A 20,697-nucleotide genomic window follows, 5' to 3' on the forward strand; every position below is an offset into this window, starting at 1 on the left:
GCACGACCCTTAATTGGGTACATTAGTTTTAGTAGTAATATTAAGCGGAGTTTTGTTTCGATCTGTTAACAATATAATCCACATATGAAACAATTATTCCCTGCACTTGACTACAGGGAGGTCATGTGATGAGGAAGGTCACGTGCCGAATCTGTTTGTGAAATGTCTCAAGGACATCCACGGTGTAGAATTTAATGTCCGGATGTTAAAAGTGCCTTAAGCAGGGTTCTAGAACACAGTTTTTGACATCAATTTTCCCGTGTTGTATCTTGACGATAGTTTTCATCTCTTTCGGCCTCCGAAGTCATCTTCAGAAATGGAAATGTTGCGAATAGAACTGCCGAACACTTCGTGACCTGTCGCATTGCGAAGATTTCAATGCCTTTCGTCGTCTGCAAGTTCTGCTGGGAAGCTTTTATATTTTATCAATCTTAAATATAACCAACTGACCAAGCTTTAATGCTGGAAAATGGTTTTCTGCTCTTTCGGCCTCCGAAGTCATCTTCAGAAATGCAAATGTTACGAATAGCACTGTTGGCCACTTCTTGACCTGTCGCACTACGAAGATGTCAATGCCCATGTTCCAACATTAGGTTCTGACTGCCATGCATGAGCGCCGGAAGAGCACTTATGATGTTTGCGTCGTCTGCGGGTTCCGCTGGGAAGCTCTCATGTTTTATCGATCTTAATTGTGCCCAACTGACCACGCTATACTGCTGGAAATGTAGGAAAATGCCTGGAAACTTAATTGAATAATACAAGTTACAGAAGAGCGGGAGGTGGGGGGAGGGGTGGGCAATGGAGCTTCGAGGGAATACAGAGGATACGCTTGCAAGCTCCCCTGTCAACACGCCCTCCGGCCCCTCCGCCCCCTGCCTCCTCCTCTTCTGGTGTGAAAAACCTACTAATTAGGAACCTTCTCAGACGTCGACATTTAGTGTTTATATTTATCAATGAAAAGTACCGTAACATTTTTACGATTGTTTATATTTTACTCTGGTTATTTTCTTGGCTGTCATTCTAAAACATTAACTATTCAAGTAATAGAATTTATGAGACGAAATACACAGAGGATTTTTTCCTTCTGCATTGTTTTTCCAAGCAAGTGTGTGCTTTTGCCCCTCAAGTGGCATGTTTCAATGCCCTTCGAAGTTTGTACCCGCTCCCCACCATCACCTTTGCACGTGAAATTATTCATCACCGTAGACAACCCTGGAGTGCGAACGACTTAAAATACAAACTTGGCAAGATTATGAATAATATCGGAAGCTGAATATAGACTTAGGTATGTCATAGTAAGAAATAATGATATGGATTTGGGCACATTGGCCGCTGTTATAGGACCCACACTTGTAACAACAGCAAGTAGGCCAGTATTAAATGATCATAAATTTAATTTATTGAGATTTACTGTTTACACCTTGAAATTCTTGAAATAACAAAGGAAACACAAACTTTCTTGTAGGTTTCCTAAAATGACAAACATAATTTATTTTGAAATCTGTTTTGGCATTTCGATTGGTGCATTATAGTCAAGTGGTTGCAGTTGCCCCCTATTTACTTTTTCGCACACTTAAAATCTGTAACTAATTGCGTTTAGTGAAAAGGACGATATTTATTAAAAGCTAACATTCTTTTTAGTTTGGTTATTTAATCATAAGTTAATAACAGCTAAATTCCTAATAATTGATTGAATTCCATTAATGTTTAAGGTTCTTGCTCGCAACACTGACAAACTCTTGAGAAACAGTCATTGGGGCATCTCATAAATTATATGGTTTGAAATGGAGTTACTTCATTTAAGCTATAGAAATATCTTCAAAATATCATGTGTAAAAGTAAGTTGGCCTGACGTTTCGATCCTAGCAGGATCTTCTTCAGAGGCTAAATGACAAGTTACAGTAACAGAGGGGACAAAAACACGCACAGAATACAGACAGGTTAATGAGCACGGTGAACACAATGAGATGGATGAAAGGGGATTATAAGTAGAAAGCAACAGGAGAAGAGGAGAGGAAGGAGATAAACTGTGGAGGGACAAAGAGAGGATTAAAGGCACAGGGTAAGGAATAAACTGGAGAGGGACAAAGACAGAAAGGTGTGAAGAAAAATGGAGGGGAAGAGAGCTGTAAGAGGAAGAGTGAAAGGGGGGGGGGGGGGGAAGGGAGAAAGGAGAGAAGGAGTAGGGAACAGAGGAAAGTTAGTCATGTCCTTCCTGAATGTTCAGCCCATGAGGTTGAATGGTACGAAGGCGTTGCATCCAGAGCCTCTCTCTGCTGATACGTACTAGGTCAGGACGGCTACCTAAGGATTCAATCCCCTGTAGGGACATGTCGTTAATGGTATGGTTGGGAAGGTTAAAATGTTCTCCAACTGGGGTCTCAGTCTTCATGGTGTTGACTGTGGATCTGTGACCATAGAATCGCTTCTTGAGGGTGGTTTTGGTTTCGCCAACATACTGGATGCCGCAAACTCTACAAGAGATCAGATAGATGACATTGGTGGTAGTGCAAGTGATGTGACCCTTAGTCTTGTGTGTGAGTTGCATGCTGTGGCTGGTGATGGAATTGGATTCAACAATGTGGTGGCTGCAGACGATGCATCTCGAAGTACGATCACATTTGAAGGTACCATGCTGAATGGGTGTGGGGTTAGAAGTTAGAGGTGGAACAGCAGCACGTACAAGAAGGTCTCGTAGGTTGCGTGGTCGTCTGTAGGCGATGATGGGTTTTCGAGGGACGGCTCGTTGGAGTCTATCTGAAGTGAGGAGAATGTTGTGGTTGTTAGAGGTGATTTTCTGAAGGGGAGGAAGATTTGGGTGGAAAGTAACAACGAGGGGCAGCTTGTTGTCGCAATCTCGTCCCTTTTTGTCCTTCACTGCCAAAGTAGATGATCTGGAAAGGGAGCGGACTCTCTGAATGGCTTCACGCACCCTTCTGGCACTATGGCCCCTGGCAATAAGGTGTTTTTCCAAAGCATCTGTATGGCGAATGAAAGAGGAATTGTTAGAGCAAATGCGACGAAGACGAAGTGCTTGACTGTAGGCAATTCCAGACTTGCAGTGACGGGGATGGCAGCTTGAAGAATGGAGATACTGGTGTGTGTCTGTGGGCTTAGTGTATAAGTCTGTAGAGAGAGAATCGTGTTCCTTGCGAACAGTCACATCGAGAAAGTTAACCTGTTGGTGAGAGTAATCAGAGGTGAATTTGATGGTGCTGTGGAAAGAATTGATGTGATTGATGAAGGTGAGCAGGCTATCCTCATCACTGGTCCAAATGAAGAAGATGTCATCGATGTAGCGCCACCAGATAAGGGGACGACAGGGAGCCGTACTGAGCATGCGTTCTTCAAGGCTAGACATAAACAGGCATGCATAGGAAGGAGCCATCCTGGTTCCCATGGCTGTCCCGTGTCTTTGAAGGTAATGCTTGTCCTGGTTCAAAATATCATATTTGTTTCTCCCATTCTTCCTTACTTATGACAGAGCCCCCCCCCCCCCCACACTTCTTAGGCCTGACTAATTTTATAGAAAATTTATAAAAAAATCAGTTCGGGTTATGGCGTGAGCCATAAAAGTACTACGAGTAATTACAACGTGCTATCATCTGAGGAATGGCTGCTGTGTAATTAAGGATCGTGTTCTCTCATGTTTCTGCTGATAAAGCAGGAGTAGTGTTAGGTTACTAGCCAACCGTTGAGTCTTAACCTGGTTCCGTCCTATGAGTATATAGCTTATGTAATAGCATAATCAAACATAACCAAACATTACCAAACATACCTTACATAACCAAGCACGAACCATGCTACCGTCCTATGTGTATACAGCCTATATAATAACATAACCAAACATTAATCACAAACCTGGTACCGTCCTATGGGAACATAGCCTTTGTAATAACATAACCAAACATTCAGCACAAACCTGGTACCGTCCTATGTGTTTATAGCCTATATAATAAAATAACCAAACTTTAATCACAAACCTGGTACCGTCCTATGTGTTTATAGCCTATATAATAAAATAACCAAACATTCAGCACAAACCTGGTACCGTCCTATGAGTATATAGCCTATATAATAACATAACCAAACATTAATCACAAGCCTCGTACCGTCCTATGGGAACATAGCCTTTGTAATAACATAACCAAACATTCAGCACAAACCTGGTACCGTCCTATGTGTTTATAGCCTATATAATAAAATAACCAAACTTTAATCACAAACCTGGTACCGTCCTATGAGTATATAGCCTATATAATAAAATAACCAAACATTAATCACAAACCTCGTACCGTCCTATGGGAACATATAGCCTTTGTAATAACATAACCAAAAATTAAGCTCAAACCTGGTACCGTCCTATCGGTATATAGTCTTTGTAATAACATAACCAACCATTAAGCACAAAACCTGTTACCTTCCTATGTATAGAATAATATTGAACAGAATATGACCTACCTAATTCTTATAAAAACCGACGTTAATTATACTCGGTGCCGTCGAGTAATCTGTATAACTGACATACCAGACTTCAGTGAAACATGAAACTACCAAGCCACACTCAAACAAGAAAAGCAGCTGTAATGTTATTTCAAACGATATGATGTGTGCGCAATTATTGAAAAAATTATTTAATAATTTTAATATGCCTCGTAATTAGAAAAATCTGCCTTACATTTGTTTACACATAGCATGATTGCCCCTCCCCAATGTCAATGTTCGATTAGGTTCTAAAACTCACTAGAATAATCAAAGCTAAATGCTATAAGAGAATGTCTCAAAGTAAGTGGGCCTGAAGTTTCGATCCTATCAGGATCTTCTTCAGGGCTGCAGGATCTTCTTCAGAGGCTAAAGAAGATCCTGTTAGGATCGAAACGTCAAGCCCACTTACTTGTACACATTCTCTTACACGGGCTCTTTAGTGGATAAGCAGTTTCCTAACAGTTTTTTGTTGTTGTTGTTGCTATAAAACCAGTAATAACCATTGATATGCTCCATTATCATGACAATCAAAGTCTTGGTTAATGCGGTAACAATTAAATACTTCAATAGCGATAAGTTTGTTGAATTAGGGTTAGAAGAAGACCTTATATATTACCGGTACATATACAAGAAAGTGAATAGAATTGGACAATATTAAAATTTGACTGCTTACGCAAGTCCAACTCCTTTAAAGTCAACCAAAACAAGACGACGGCCATTTTATTTTAATTCTGTGATTGGATTTGCCTTATGGATTGATAGAAATATCGTAAAAATCACGAAACCAATAGTCATAATTGATGACATGACATGATCTACGTAATTTCACGTGCAGCGTACTTAGTAGCCATCTTTCGCGAGAAATTAGTTTAAATCATTTCAAGAGATAGTCCCGTGGATGCAGTTGATTGTCAAATCAAAATCCTCATAAACTAACCACATCCTCTCAGCATGTGGCGAAGATTTGAATTTTTAAACTTTGGTCATGTTTTATGCATGCATCTTGCAACATGGTAATTGAGCTGTATATGTTTGTGGTTTCGCATCACAGATCACCTGCTGTTATCCATCCACCCTCTGAGTGAAACGAGGGCTTAGCCAGTTGAAAGATGACTTAAAAGATGACACAAATAATGGTTGTTGACGGTTACGAAACTCTGACATTAGTCCACGTTGTACTTTTATAATACCGCTTTACAATTTTTGATAAATTTAATTTTAAACATCTGAGGGTCATAACTGAAAGTGGCTGGACTACCAAGTCTAACACACATACCTTTTTTGTCAGCTGCTCGGATGAAACACTAAACCCAGTAGGGAAACAAAGACCTTTATGAGCTCAAATAACATGTTTTCAATGTATCACAAACATGTCAAGAGCATTTTGGTGTTGAATGCCGTTCACTGATGTTCATATTGAGAAAATGTTTTAGTTGAATTATTACGATGAGATTAATAGAACAATGGAATAACGTTAGCATTTTTACCCTGCACTGAGGGGCCGATGTCGCCATCAATTTACCTTAAACGGAACGTTCCAGAGGTTTAAAATATGTTAAAGTTGAATATCTTGAACACAAGAAAGGCTAACTGAACAATATGAGCAGTTTTTTATGAACTATTAAACATCAAGATTAAAATTCTGTCGTAGTTCATCCTTAAATAAAGGTTACATTTAATCAACGATATCTCTAGTTACTCGAAGATATTGAGTCTAAGCAATGATTAATATGTTTCTCTTCAGTTTAAGAGCTAGAGTCTGCTACCGGAAGATCTCTTAATTCACGATCAGCCATTAGGTGCATCCGTATATAGGCTGTGTGTCCGTGTGTGTTATGGGCGTGGACGAACTGACGTCTTTGGTACTCTTCTCTTGGGGTTTCATGGAGTTTATTAGGTTGTTTTTGTGATGCTTTTCATTTCATATTTATTTGTGCAAATCAATATGTGTTGATGTGATTTGTATGTTACACTAATTCATTAGATACTGGCGTGCTTCTTATGTGATTAAGATTTGATTTATTCCAACTAAATTAATCGAGAAAATTCACTTCTAATGTAATTTTACTAATGAAATCATGTTAACCAATTTGACAGAGATTAGAGATTATTAGATGTTATTTCTCAACCTTCATCTTTGAAATTGGATCATTCCTTCCCACAATTCCGGTGAAGTTCCTCCCTTAGCAACAGACTGCCTCAAGTAAAGAGCAGACTACATTTATACTATCCCTCTAAGAGTCTTAAAGAACTCGGCTCGCCACTTATTAATCCCTTTGCAAGATGATAAATCACACCTCTCCTCAAATCTAGAACACCGTACTGCATAAATTGCATTCGACTTAAGTACTTTGGGCGACCTACTTTATCTACTCCCGACTTTTTGACCCGAAAATCTCTTCAAAATATTAAAACAAGAAAAGAAGTGAAGGAGTGTTGGATGGGTACCCGTGTATGCGTAGCTTCATAGTTACCATAGCAATCCATCTTATACGAGGCAGGGTAATCCAACTAATTGCGCCTATGTTTCAGACTTGCCCTACCAAAATGAGACCTTTTACAGATTTCTAAATTTCCAAACGGTTCAATTTTGATGTGGCATGGATTTACTCGTGCTGGTATGAGCTACCTGGGCTTTAAAGGGTTTTAAGTACAGAAAAGAGATCAACCGGTTGATTAAAGAAAGTTGATATTACGTTATTAATGTGAGAGAGACTTGCCTATAGTCATAAAATGAAAACAATATATCCTGTCGGGGAGAATCGAGATCTGTTCCGTGCCTTGATATGGTAATCAAGTCTGGACTCGACAGAAGTTTGCGGAAAGTGAAATATTAGTCTCTATTCGGAGAGAGACTTGTTTACAAAATGTAAGTGAAATTTCACATTTCATATCATCGTGCATGTTACACTTACACGTCAGCATATCAAGTCATGTATGTACAAGCATGCTTGTGATACTAATGAAGCACAATGATTGGGGGTGTACATCACATATATGTCTAAAACTAATGGTAGAGATGCATATACCACCCATGAGACTGTATTCGTCTTTCCCAATAAAAATGAATAACAAGTTTATATTCAACTGAACAAATACCACAGCATACTGATTTGATCATTGGCATGACAACGTACATATTTAATTTTCTATTTTTATGAAACGTTTGGTTCTCCTCTCAACCTTAAATACTTCACGTTCGTCTTCAGTACGTGAGTGAACGAACTACACAAAATGCATCGCAAGTTTATCATGAGATGACCATCACAAACCGCCTATAGGCATATATTACTCCCATGGTAGATGCTTAACAAAGTTGACGTTGTGGGATATCAACTCAACATTACAATTTTGGCGTAAAAATATGACATTTGTGCAATGGCATCATTGAGAAAATGTCAGCTCCCTGGAGTAAATTGGGATAATAAAGTTAATCCCACGATGGTTGCGAAATAAGTTTTATTACACATATATCGTACAGCGCTAGAATAAAGTGAATGCTTTACCCTTCAGGAAGAAAAAACGAAATTTATCATCAAACCCAAGTAAAAATAAAATCAAGGGAAGCATTATGGTAAGTCACTTTAACTTGTCATGTTATAAAATGTTTGAAATGACATAAACTCTACAAGTCTCTTTATATTTTTTTTGGCCTTTTTTTTTTTATATCTTCACATGAAATTTAAAACCAGAAATTGCAGTTGTCGCGATTGCTCGGGATGACTTGATAGCTTTTTGTTTCTCTCATGGGAGGGGCATTCAAAATTAAGACGGAAAGATTTACAATTTTGAGACTTCTTGACGCAAAACTCTTTTTACTCCCGGAAAGACTGAAGATAATAAAACAAGAAGAATAGGTTTTGATTATTTCTCCTGCGTCACTATTACTAGGAGGTAATGGTTCCATCTAAATTGTTATGATATATTCTTGGTTTTATAGATATATTACAGTTTATACCAAACGTTGCGTACATTCCAATGTACATGTTACGTCTTGGAAGTAGTAAGACTACCTCAACTTCCAACTGGTCAAGAGCCACTGTAGCAATGGTTGACTAACATCCAATATATAGGCTCATCTACACACTAAATATACAAATACTCTTCTATGGAGATCAGTTTCAGCTACGGGCTCATCTACATAATAAATAGACAAATGCTCTTCTATGGAGATCAGTTTCAGCTACGGGCTCATCTACATAATAAATAGACAAATGCTCTTCTATGGAGATCAGTTTCAGCTACGGGCTCATCTACATAATAAATAGACAAATGCTCTTCTATGGAGATCAGTTTTAGCTACGGGCTCATCTACATAATGAATAGACAAATACTCTTCTATGGAGATCAGTTTTAGCTACGGGCTCATCTACATAATAAATAGACAAATGCTCTTCTATGGAGATTAGTTTCAGCTACGGGCTCATCTACATAATAAATAGACAAATGCTCTTCTATGGAGATCAGTTTTAGCTACGGGCTCATCTACATAATAAATAGACAAATACTCTTCTATGGAGATCAGTTTCAGCTACGGGATCATCTACGTAATAAATAGACAAATGCTCTTCTATGGAGATCAGTTTCAGCTACGGGCTCATCTACATACTAAATAGACAAATGCTCTTCTATGGAGATCAGTTTTAGCTACGGGCTCATCTACGTAATAAATAGACAAATGCTCTTCTATGGAGATCAGTTTCAGCTACGGGCTCATCTACATACTAAATAGACAAATGCTCTTCTATGGAGATCAGTTTCAGCTACGGGCTCATCTACGTAATAAATAGACAAATGCTCTTCTATGGAGATCAGTTTAACTACGGGCTCATCTACATAATAAATATACAAATACTCTTCTATGGAGATCAGTTTCAGCTACGGGCTCATCTACATAATAATTAGAACAAACACTCATCTATGGAGATCAGTTTCAGCTACGGGCTCATCTACATAATAAATGGACAAATACCCTTCTATTGAGATCAGTTTCTGCTACGGGCTCATCTACATACTAAATATACAAATGCTCCTCTATGGAGATCAGGTTTAGCTACGGGCTCATCTACATAAAAATATTCAAATACTCTTCTATGGAGATCAGTTTCAGCTACGGGCTCATCTACATAATAATTAGAACAAACACTCATCTATGGAGATCAGTTTCAGCTACGGGCTCATCTAGATAATAAATGGACAAATACCCTTCTATTGAGATCAGTTTCTGCTACGGGCTCATCTACATACTAAATATACAAGTGCTCCTCTATGGAGATCAGGTTTAGCTACGGGCTCATCTACATAAAAATATTCAAATACTCTTCTATGGAGATCAGTTTTAGACACGGGCTCATCTACATAATAAATATACAAATACTCTTCTATGGAGATCAGTTTCAGCTACGGGCTCATCTACATAACAAATAGACAAATGCTCTTCTATGGAGATCAGTTTCTGTTACGTTTAAATTACATTCTGATGAGTTTTTCGTTATCCATTGTTCCTTTTACTTAGCTGTACTCTGCGTATTCTACTTTGCCCTTTGAATTTGAAGCTCTTACGAAATTATCAAATCGATCAGTTGCACTTCTTTAAAAGTAAACATTTTAGCAATCAACAATGAATGAAGAAGTGAAGTTTGAAGTGACACCCGTAACCGACAATCCCTACCCACCATGGTATTGTAACTCCCCGTAACCGCCAATCCTTGCCCACCATGGTATAGGGACATCCCGTAACCAACAATCCCTACCCACAATGGTATAGTGACACCCGTAACCGACAATCCCTACCCACCATGGTATTGTTACTCCCCGTAACCGCCAATCCTTGCCCACCATGGTATAGTGACACCCGTAACCAACAATCCCTACCCACCATGGTATTGTAACTCCCCGTAACCGCCAATCCTTGCCCACCATGGTACAGTGACTCCCCGTAACCGACAATCCCTACCCACCATGATATTGACACCCCGTAACCGTCAATCCCTACCCACCATGGTACAGTGACTCCCCGTAACCGTCAATCCCTACCCACCATGGTACAGTGACTCCCCGTAACCGTCAATCCCTACCCACCATGGTACAGTGACTCCCCGCAACAGTCAATCCCTACCCACCATGGTACAGTGACTCCCCGTAACCGTCAATCCCTACCCACCATGGTACAGTGACTCCCCGCAACCATCAATCCCTACCCACCATGGTACAGTGACTCCCCGTAACCGTCAATCCCTACCCACCATGGTACAGTGACTCCCCGTAACCGACAATCCCTACCCACCATGATATTGACACCCCGTAACCGTCAATCCCTACCCACCATGGTACAGTGACTCCCCGTAACCGTCAATCCCTACCCACCATGGTACAGTGACTCCCCGCAACCGTCAATCCCTACCCACCATGGTACAGTGACTCCCCGTAACCGTCAATCCCTACCCACCATGGTACAGTGACTCCCCGCAACCATCAATCCCTACCCACCATGGTACAGTGACTCCCCGTAACCGTCAAGCCCTACCAAACATGGTGCAGTGACACCCCGTAACCGACAATCCCTACCCTCCATGGTATAGTGACACCCCGTAACCATCAATCCCTACCCACCATGGTACAGCGACTCCCCGTAACCGTCAATCCCTACCAAACATGGTATAGTGACACCCCGTAACCGACAATCCCTACCCTCCATGGTATAGTGACACCCCGTAACCATCAATCCCTACCCACCATGGTATAGTAACTCCCCGTAACCGCCAGGCCCTACCCACCATGGTATAGTGACACCCCGTAGCCGACAATCTATACCCACCATGGTTAGTGACTCCCCGTAACCGTCAATCCCTACCCACCATGGTACAGTGACTCCCTGTAACCGTCAATCCCTACCCACCATGGTACAGTGACTCCCCGTAACCGACAATCCCTACCCACCATGGTATAGTGACACCCGTAACCAACAATCCCTACCCACCATGGTATTGTAACTCCCCGTAACCGCCAATCCTTGCCCACCATGGTACAGTGACTCCCCGTAACCGACAATCCCTACCCACCATGATATTGACACCCCGTAACCGTCAATCCCTACCCACCATGGTACAGTGACTCCCCGTAACCGTCAATCCCTACCCACCATGGTACAGTGACTCCCCGCAACCGTCAATCCCTACCCACCATGGTACAGTGACTCCCCGTAACCGTCAATCCCTACCCACCATGGTACAGTGACTCCCCGCAACAGTCAATCCCTACCCACCATGGTACAGTGACTCCCCGTAACCGTCAATCCCTACCCACCATGGTACAGTGACTCCCCGCAACCATCAATCCCTACCCACCATGGTACAGTGACTCCCCGTAACCGTCAATCCCTACCCACCATGGTACAGTGACTCCCCGTAACCGACAATCCCTACCCACCATGATATTGACACCCCGTAACCGTCAATCCCTACCCACCATGGTACAGTGACTCCCCGTAACCGTCAATCCCTACCCACCATGGTACAGTGACTCCCCGCAACCGTCAATCCCTACCCACCATGGTACAGTGACTCCCCGTAACCGTCAATCCCTACCCACCATGGTACAGTGACTCCCCGCAACCATCAATCCCTACCCACCATGGTACAGTGACTCCCCGTAACCGTCAAGCCCTACCAAACATGGTGCAGTGACACCCCGTAACCGTCAATCCCTACCCACCATGGTACAGTGACTCCCCGTAACCGACAATCCCTACCCACCATGATATTGACACCCCGTAACCGTCAATCCCTACCCACCATGGTACAGTGACTCCCCGCAACCGTCAATCCCTACCCACCATGGTACAGTGACTCCCCGCAACCGTCAATCCCTACCCACCATGGTACAGTGACTCCCCGCAACCATCAATCCCTACCCACCATGGTACAGTGACTCCCCGTAACCGTCAAGCCCTACCAAACATGGTGCAGTGACACCCCGTAACCGACAATCCCTACCCTCCATGGTATAGTGACACCCCGTAACCATCAATCCCTACCCACCATGGTACAGCGACTCCCCGTAACCGTCAATCCCTACCAAACATGGTATAGTGACTCCCCGTAACCGACAATCCCTACCCTCCATGGTATAGTGACACCCCGTAACCATCAATCCCTACCCACCATGGTATAGTAACTCCCCGTAACCGCCAGGCCCTACCCACCATGGTATAGTGACACCCCGTAGCCGACAATCTATACCCACCATGGTTAGTGACTCCCCGTAACCGTCAATCCCTACCCACCATGGTACAGTGACTCCCTGTAACCGTCAATCCCTACCCACCATGGTACAGTGACTCCCCGTAACCGACAATCCCTACCCACCATGGTATAGTGACTCCCCGTAACCAACAATCCCTACCCACCATGGTTAGTGACACCACGTAACTAGCTAAGAGATGTAGCAGTGCGGAGACACGTGATCATAATTCATAGTACAGGCATATAGACAAGGAGTTTTATATGAAAGTAAAATACGTACTAGTGAAACTAGAGAAGATGCTTGCCCTACGATAGGCGGAACCTTAGAAACTTTCCATGCGTTAGTTATTGGAGCCATACGTGATGTGTAAAGAGTAATAAAACATGGTACATTTCCATGCTATATAGAAAAGACCAAGTCGCCGTGTGTAGTGAAATGGATTATTAGCCTCTGTAGGTTATGATATCACTCCTGGGGGCAACTACTACTACCAAATGATGAAATGCGCACATAAATGCGCATTTAACCGCCTCATTGATCACATAGTATGATATTTCGGAACACTTTAAGTTATTTGATCAAGCAAAGATAATAGTATGAAAATGTCAAGCGATGCATATGGCCTCCGGCTGGCAAGAACATTTACACTTAGTGATTTAACTCCTACCTATACACAAGATGTCGTATCTACGTTATATCAACAGAAGAAGAAAGAAGTTGGCGATATTCCGTGACTTGATGGTACATTATTACGTGCTCCCGATGAAGTTAAATAGACAACACGTGACACACCCCGAAGCTAACTTGACAAGTTTTACAAGTCTTCTGGATATTTGATATCATCTTTCCATATATTTACAAGAAAACTGACATATCACCAACAATTTGTAATACAGCGGCCTAGAAAGTTATCGACCTTGTAACTTGTGATTTCACCTACAAGCTATACTAAACTAATAATTCGGTAAATCGGAATAGTGTAGTAAACACGTATTACAGCAGGTATCGAATTATATATGAACCAACTCAGCATTACTGATATCATTCATATATTGTGAATTACAACAGGTAAAGAATGATAAATGAACCAGCTCAGCAGTACTTATATCAACCATCTATTGTGAATAACAACAGGTAAAAAATGATAAATGAACCAGCTCGGCAGTATTAATATCATCCATCTATTGTGAATTACAACAGGTAAAGAATGATAAATGAACCAGCTCAGCATAACTAATATCATCCATCTATTGTGAATTACAACAGGTAAGGAATGATAAATGAACCAGCTCAGCATAACTAATATCATGCATCTATTGTGAATTACAACAGGTAAAGAATGATAAATGAACCAGCTCAGCATAACTAATATCATGCATCTATTGTGAATTACAACAGGTAAAGAATGATAAATGAACCAGCTCAGCATAACTAATATCATGCATCTATTGTGAATTACAACAGGTAAGGAATGATAAATGAACCAGCTCAGCATAACTAATATCATGCATCTATTGTGAATTACAACAGGTAAGGAATGATAAATGAACCAGCTCAGCATAACTAATATCATGCATCTATTGTGAATTACAACAGGTAAAGAATGATAAATGAACCAGCTCAGCATAACTAATATCATGCATCTATTGTGAATTACAACAGGTAAAGAATGATAAATGAACCAGCTCGGCAGTATTAATATCATCCATCTATTGTGAATTACAACAGGTAAGGAATGATAAATGAACCAGCTCAGCATAACTAATATCATGCATCTATTGTGAATTACAACAGGTAAAGAATGATAAATGAACCAGCTCGGCAGTATTAATATCATCCATCTATTGTGAATTACAACAGGTAAAGAATGATAAATGAACCAGCTCAGCATAACTAATATCATGCATCTATTGTGAATTACAACAGGTAAAGAATGATAAATGAACCAGCTCAGCATAACTAATATCATCCATCTATTGTGAATTACAACAGGTAAGGAATGATAAATGAACCAGCTCAGCATAACTAATATCATGCATCTATTGTGAATTACAACAGGTAAAGAATGATAAATGAACCAGCTCAGCATAACTAATATCATGCATCTATTGTGAATTACAACAGGTAAAGAATGATAAATGAACCAGCTCAGCATAACTAATATCATCCATCTATTGTGAATTACAACAGGTAAGGAATGATAAATGAACCAGCTCAGCATAACTAATATCATGCATCTATTGTGAATTACAACAGGTAAGGAATGATAAATGAACCAGCTCAGCATAACTAATATCATGCATCTATTGTGAATTACAACAGGTAAAGAATGATAAATGAACCAGCTCAGCATAACTAATATCATGCATCTATTGTGAATTACAACAGGTAAAGAATGATAAATGAACCAGCTCGGCAGTATTAATATCATCCATCTATTGTGAATTACAACAGGTAAGGAATGATAAATGAACCAGCTCAGCATAACTAATATCATGCATCTATTGTGAATTACAACAGGTAAAGAATGATAAATGAACCAGCTCGGCAGTATTAATATCATCCATCTATTGTGAATTACAACAGGTAAAGAATGATAAATGAACCAGCTCAGCATAACTAATATCATGCATCTATTGTGAATTACAACAGGTAAAGAATGATAAATGAACCAGCTCAGCAGTATTAATATCATCCATCTATTGTGAATTACAACAGGTAAGGAATGATAAATGAACCAGCTCAGCATAACTAATATCATCCATCTACTGTGAATTACAACATGTAAAGAATGATAAATGAACCAGCTCGGCAGTATTAATATCATCCATCTATTGTGAATTACAACAGGTAAAGAATGATAAATGAACCAGCTCAGCAGTACTAATATCATCCATCTACTGTGAATTACAACAGGTAAAGAATGATAAATGAACCAGCTCGGCAGTATTAATATCATGCATCTATTGTGAATTACAACAGGTAAAGAATGATAAATGAACCAGCTCGGCAGTATTAATATCATGCATCTATTGTGAATTACAACAGGTAAAGAATGATAAATGAACCAGCTCAGCAGTACTAATATCATCCATCTATTGTGAATTACAACAGGTAAAGAATGATAAATGAACCAGCTCAGCAGTACTAATATCATCCATCGATTGTGAATTACAACAGGTATAGAATGATAAATGAACCAGCTCAGCAGTAATAATATCATCCATCTATTGTGAATTACAACAGGTAAAGAATGATAAATGAACCAGCTCAGCATAACTAATATCATGCATCTATTGTGAATTACAACAGGTAAAGAATGATAAATGAACCAGCTCGGCAGTATTAATATCATCCATCTATTGTGAATTACAACAGGTATAGAATGATAAATGAACCAGCTCGGCAGTATTAATATCATCCATCTATTGTGAATTACAACAGGTAAGGAATGATAAATGAACCAGCTCAGCATAACTAATATCATGCATCTATTGTGAATTACAACAGGTAAAGAATGATAAATGAACCAGCTCGGCAGTATTAATATCATCCATCTATTGTGAATTACAACAGGTAAGGAATGATAAATGAACCAGCTCAGCATAACTAATATCATGCATCTATTGTGAATTACAACAGGTAAAGAATGATAAATGAACCAGCTCGGCAGTATTAATATCATCTATTGTGAATTACAACAGGTAAGGAATGATAAATGAACCAGCTCAGCATAACTAATATCATGCATCTATTGTGAATTACAACAGGTAAAGAATGATAAATGAACCAGCTCGGCAGTATTAATATCATCCATCTATTGTGAATTACAACAGGTAAGGAATGATAAATGAACCAGCTCAGCATAACTAATATCATGCATCTATTGTGAATTACAACAGGTAAGGAATGATAAATGAACCAGCTCAGCATAACTAATATCATGCATCTATTGTGAATTACAACAGGTAAAGAATGATAAATGAACCAGCTCGGCAGTATTAATATCATCCATCTATTGTGAATTACAACAGGTATAGAATGATAAATGAACCAGCTCGGCAGTATTAATATCATCCATCTATTGTGAATTACAACAGGTATAGAATGATAAATGAACCAGCTCGGCAGTATTAATATCATCCATCTATTGTGAATTACAACAGGTATAGAATGATAAATGAACCAGCTCGGCAGTATTAATATCATCCATCTATTGTGAATTACAACAGGTAAAGAATGATAAATGAACCAGCTCGGCAGTATTAATATCATCCATCTATTGTGAATTACAACAGGTAAAGAATGATAAATGAACCAGCTCGGCAGTATTAATATCATCCATCTATTGTGAATTACAACAGGTAAAGAATGATAAATGAACCAGCTCGGCAGTACTAATATCATCCATCTATTGTGAATTACAACAGGTAAAGAATGATAAATGAACCAGCTCGGCAGTATTAATATCATCCATCTATTGTGAATTACAACAGGTAAGGAATGATAAATGAACCAGCTCGGCAGTATTAATATCATCCATCTATTGTGAATTAAAACAGGTAAAGAATGATAAATGAACCAGCTCGGCAGTACTAATATCATCCATCTATTGTGAATTACAACAGGTAAAGAATGATAAATGAACCAGCTCGGCAGTATTAATATCATCCATCTATTGTGAATTACAACAGGTAAAGAATGATAAATGAACCAGCTCGGCAGTATTAATATCATCCATCTATTGTGAATTACAACAGGTAAAGAATGATAAATGAACCAGCTCGGCAGTATTAATATCATCCATCTATTGTGAATTACAACAGGTAAAGAATGATAAATGAACCAGCTCGGCAGTATTAATATCATCCATCTATTGTGAATTACAACAGGTAAGGAATGATAAATGAACCAGCTCGGCAGTATTAATATCATCCATCTATTGTGAATTACAACAGGTAAAGAATGATAAATGAACCAGCTCGGCAGTACTAATATCATCCATCTATTGTGAATTACAACAGGTAAAGAATGATAAATGAACCAGCTCGGCAGTACTAATATCATCCATCTATTGTGAATTACAACAGGTAAAGAATGATAAATGAACCAGCTCGGCAGTATTAATATCATCCATTTTGTGAATCACAACAGGTAAAGAATGATAAATGAACCAGCTCGGCAGTATTAATATCATCCATCTATTGTGAATTACAACAGGTAAAGAATGATAAATGAACCAGCTCGGCAGTATTAATATCATCCATCTATTGTGAATTACAACAGGTAAAGAATGATAAATGAACCAGCTCGGCAGTATTAATATCATCCATCTATTGTGAATCACAACAGGTAAAGAATGATAAATGAACCAGCTCGGCAGTATTAATATCATCCATCTATTGTGAATTACAACAGGTAAAGAATGATAAATGAACCAGCTCGGCAGTATTAATATCATCCATCTATTGTGAATCACAACAGGTAAAGAATGATAAATGAACCAGCTCGGCAGTATTAATATCATCCATCTATTGTGAATTACAACAGGTAAAGAATGATAAATGAACCAGCTCGGCAGTATTAATATCATCCATCTATTGTGAATTACAACAGGTAAAGAATGATAAATGAACCAGCTCGGCAGTATTAATATCATCCATCTATTGTGAATTACAACAGGTAAGGAATGATAAATGAACCAGCTCAGCAGTATTAATATCATCCATCTATTGTGAATTACAACAGGTAAAGAATGATAAATGAACCAGCTCGGCAGTATTAATATCATCCATCTATTGTGAATTACAACAGGTAAGGAATGATAAATGAACCAGCTCAGCAGTATTAATATCATCCATCTATTGTGAATTACAACAGGTAAAGAATGATAAATGAACCAGCTCGGCAGTATTAATATCATCCATCTATTGTGAATTACAACAGGTAAGGAATGATAAATGAACCAGCTCAGCAGTATTAATATCATCCATCTATTGTGAATTACAACAGGTAAAGAATGATAAATGAACCAGCTCGGCAGTATTAATATCATCCATCTATTGTGAATTACAACAGGTAAGGAATGATAAATGAACCAGCTCAGCAGTATTAATATCATCCATCTATTGTGAATTACAACAGGTAAAGAATGATAAATGAACCAGCTCGGCAGTATTAATATCATCCATCTATTGTGAATTACAACAGGTAAGGAATGATAAATGGACCAGCTCGGCAGTATTAATATCATCCATCTATTGTGAATCACAACAGGTAAAGAATGATAAATGAACCAGCTCAGCATAACTAATATCATGCATCTATTGTGAATTACAACAGGTAAAGAATGATAAATGAACCAGCTCGGCAGTATTAATATCATCCATCTATTGTGAATTACAACAGGTAAGGAATGATAAATGAACCAGCTCAGCATAACTAATATCATGCATCTATTGTGAATTACAACAGGTAAAGAATGATAAATGAACCAGCTCGGCAGTATTAATATCATCCATCTATTGTGAATCACAACAGGTAAAGAATGATAAATGAACCAGCTCAGCAGTACTAACATCATCCATCGATTGTGAATTACAACAGGTATAGAATGATAAATGAACCAGCTCAGCAGTAATAATATCATCCATCTATTGTGAATTACAACAGGTAAAGAATGATAAATGAACCAGCTCAGCATAACTAATATCATGCATCTATTGTGAATTACAACAGGTAAAGAATGATAAATGAACCAGCTCGGCAGTATTAATATCATCCATCTATTGTGAATTACAACAGGTAAGGAATGATAAATGGACCAGCTCGGCAGTATTAATATCATCCATCTATTGTGAATTACAACAGGTATAGAATGATAAATGAACCAGCTCAGCAGTACTAATATCATCCATCTATTGTGAATTACAACAGGTAAAGAATGATAAATGAACCAGCTCAGCAGTATTAATATCATCCATCTATTGTGAATTACAACAGGTAAGGAATGATAAATGGACCAGCTCGGCAGTATTAATATCATCCATCTATTGTGAATTACAACAGGTATAGAATGATAAATGAACCAGCTCAGCAGTACTAATATCATCCATCTATTGTGAATTACAACAGGTAAAGAATGATAAATGAACCAGCTCGGCAGTATTAATATCATCCATCTATTGTGAATTACAACAGGTAAAGAATGATAAATGAACCAGCTCAGCAGTATTAATATCATCCATCTATTGTGAATTACAACAGGTAAAGAATGATAAATGAACCAGCTCGGCAGTATTAATATCATCCATCTATTGTGAATTACAACAGGTAAATAATGATAAATGGACCAGCTCGGCAGTATTAATATCATCCATCTATTGTGAATTACAACAGGTAAGGAATGATAAATGGACCAGCTCGGCAGTATTAATATCATCCATCTATTGTTCTTCCGTGTTGATGAACTCACTATCATAAGTCATCATTTCAAACGTCTTGTTTTCCCAAAAGTTGGGCATTGAGTTTGATCAATGCGTAGTTGAAAATGACATATAATTCCGTCCGGTGGTGTTTACAAATTAATGGTGCTATGGTGTTATGGATGTGGTTCAGATATAAGTTTTAACAAATTATTTTCAAATGACACTTTTCGAGGTGTAAAAGTCGAGTTGTGATGCAAAATGACTTAAAAAACTATACTAAGCTATTACCGTATGTTTTTTGAGCTAATTATTTTGGGTAACATCATTGAACAGTCTACAACATTAAACACCAACATATCGTTATTGACTAATTTAAGAGGCGGGCGACCAAGTACGGGGACAATTACGTTTTGACTCAGACGCGTAGTATATTCCGATAATGTAGTAAACATTTAATATAACCTATTGTATTTCCCACAATAAATAACGAAAAGCTAAGACTTGATGTAGGGAAAGTGTGGTCTGCCTAGGACGGTGCTAA

The sequence above is a fragment of the Apostichopus japonicus genome, chromosome 19 (assembly GCF_037975245.1).
Source record: "Apostichopus japonicus isolate 1M-3 chromosome 19, ASM3797524v1, whole genome shotgun sequence".
Classification (NCBI taxonomy): Eukaryota; Metazoa; Echinodermata; class Holothuroidea; order Aspidochirotida; family Stichopodidae; genus Apostichopus; species Apostichopus japonicus.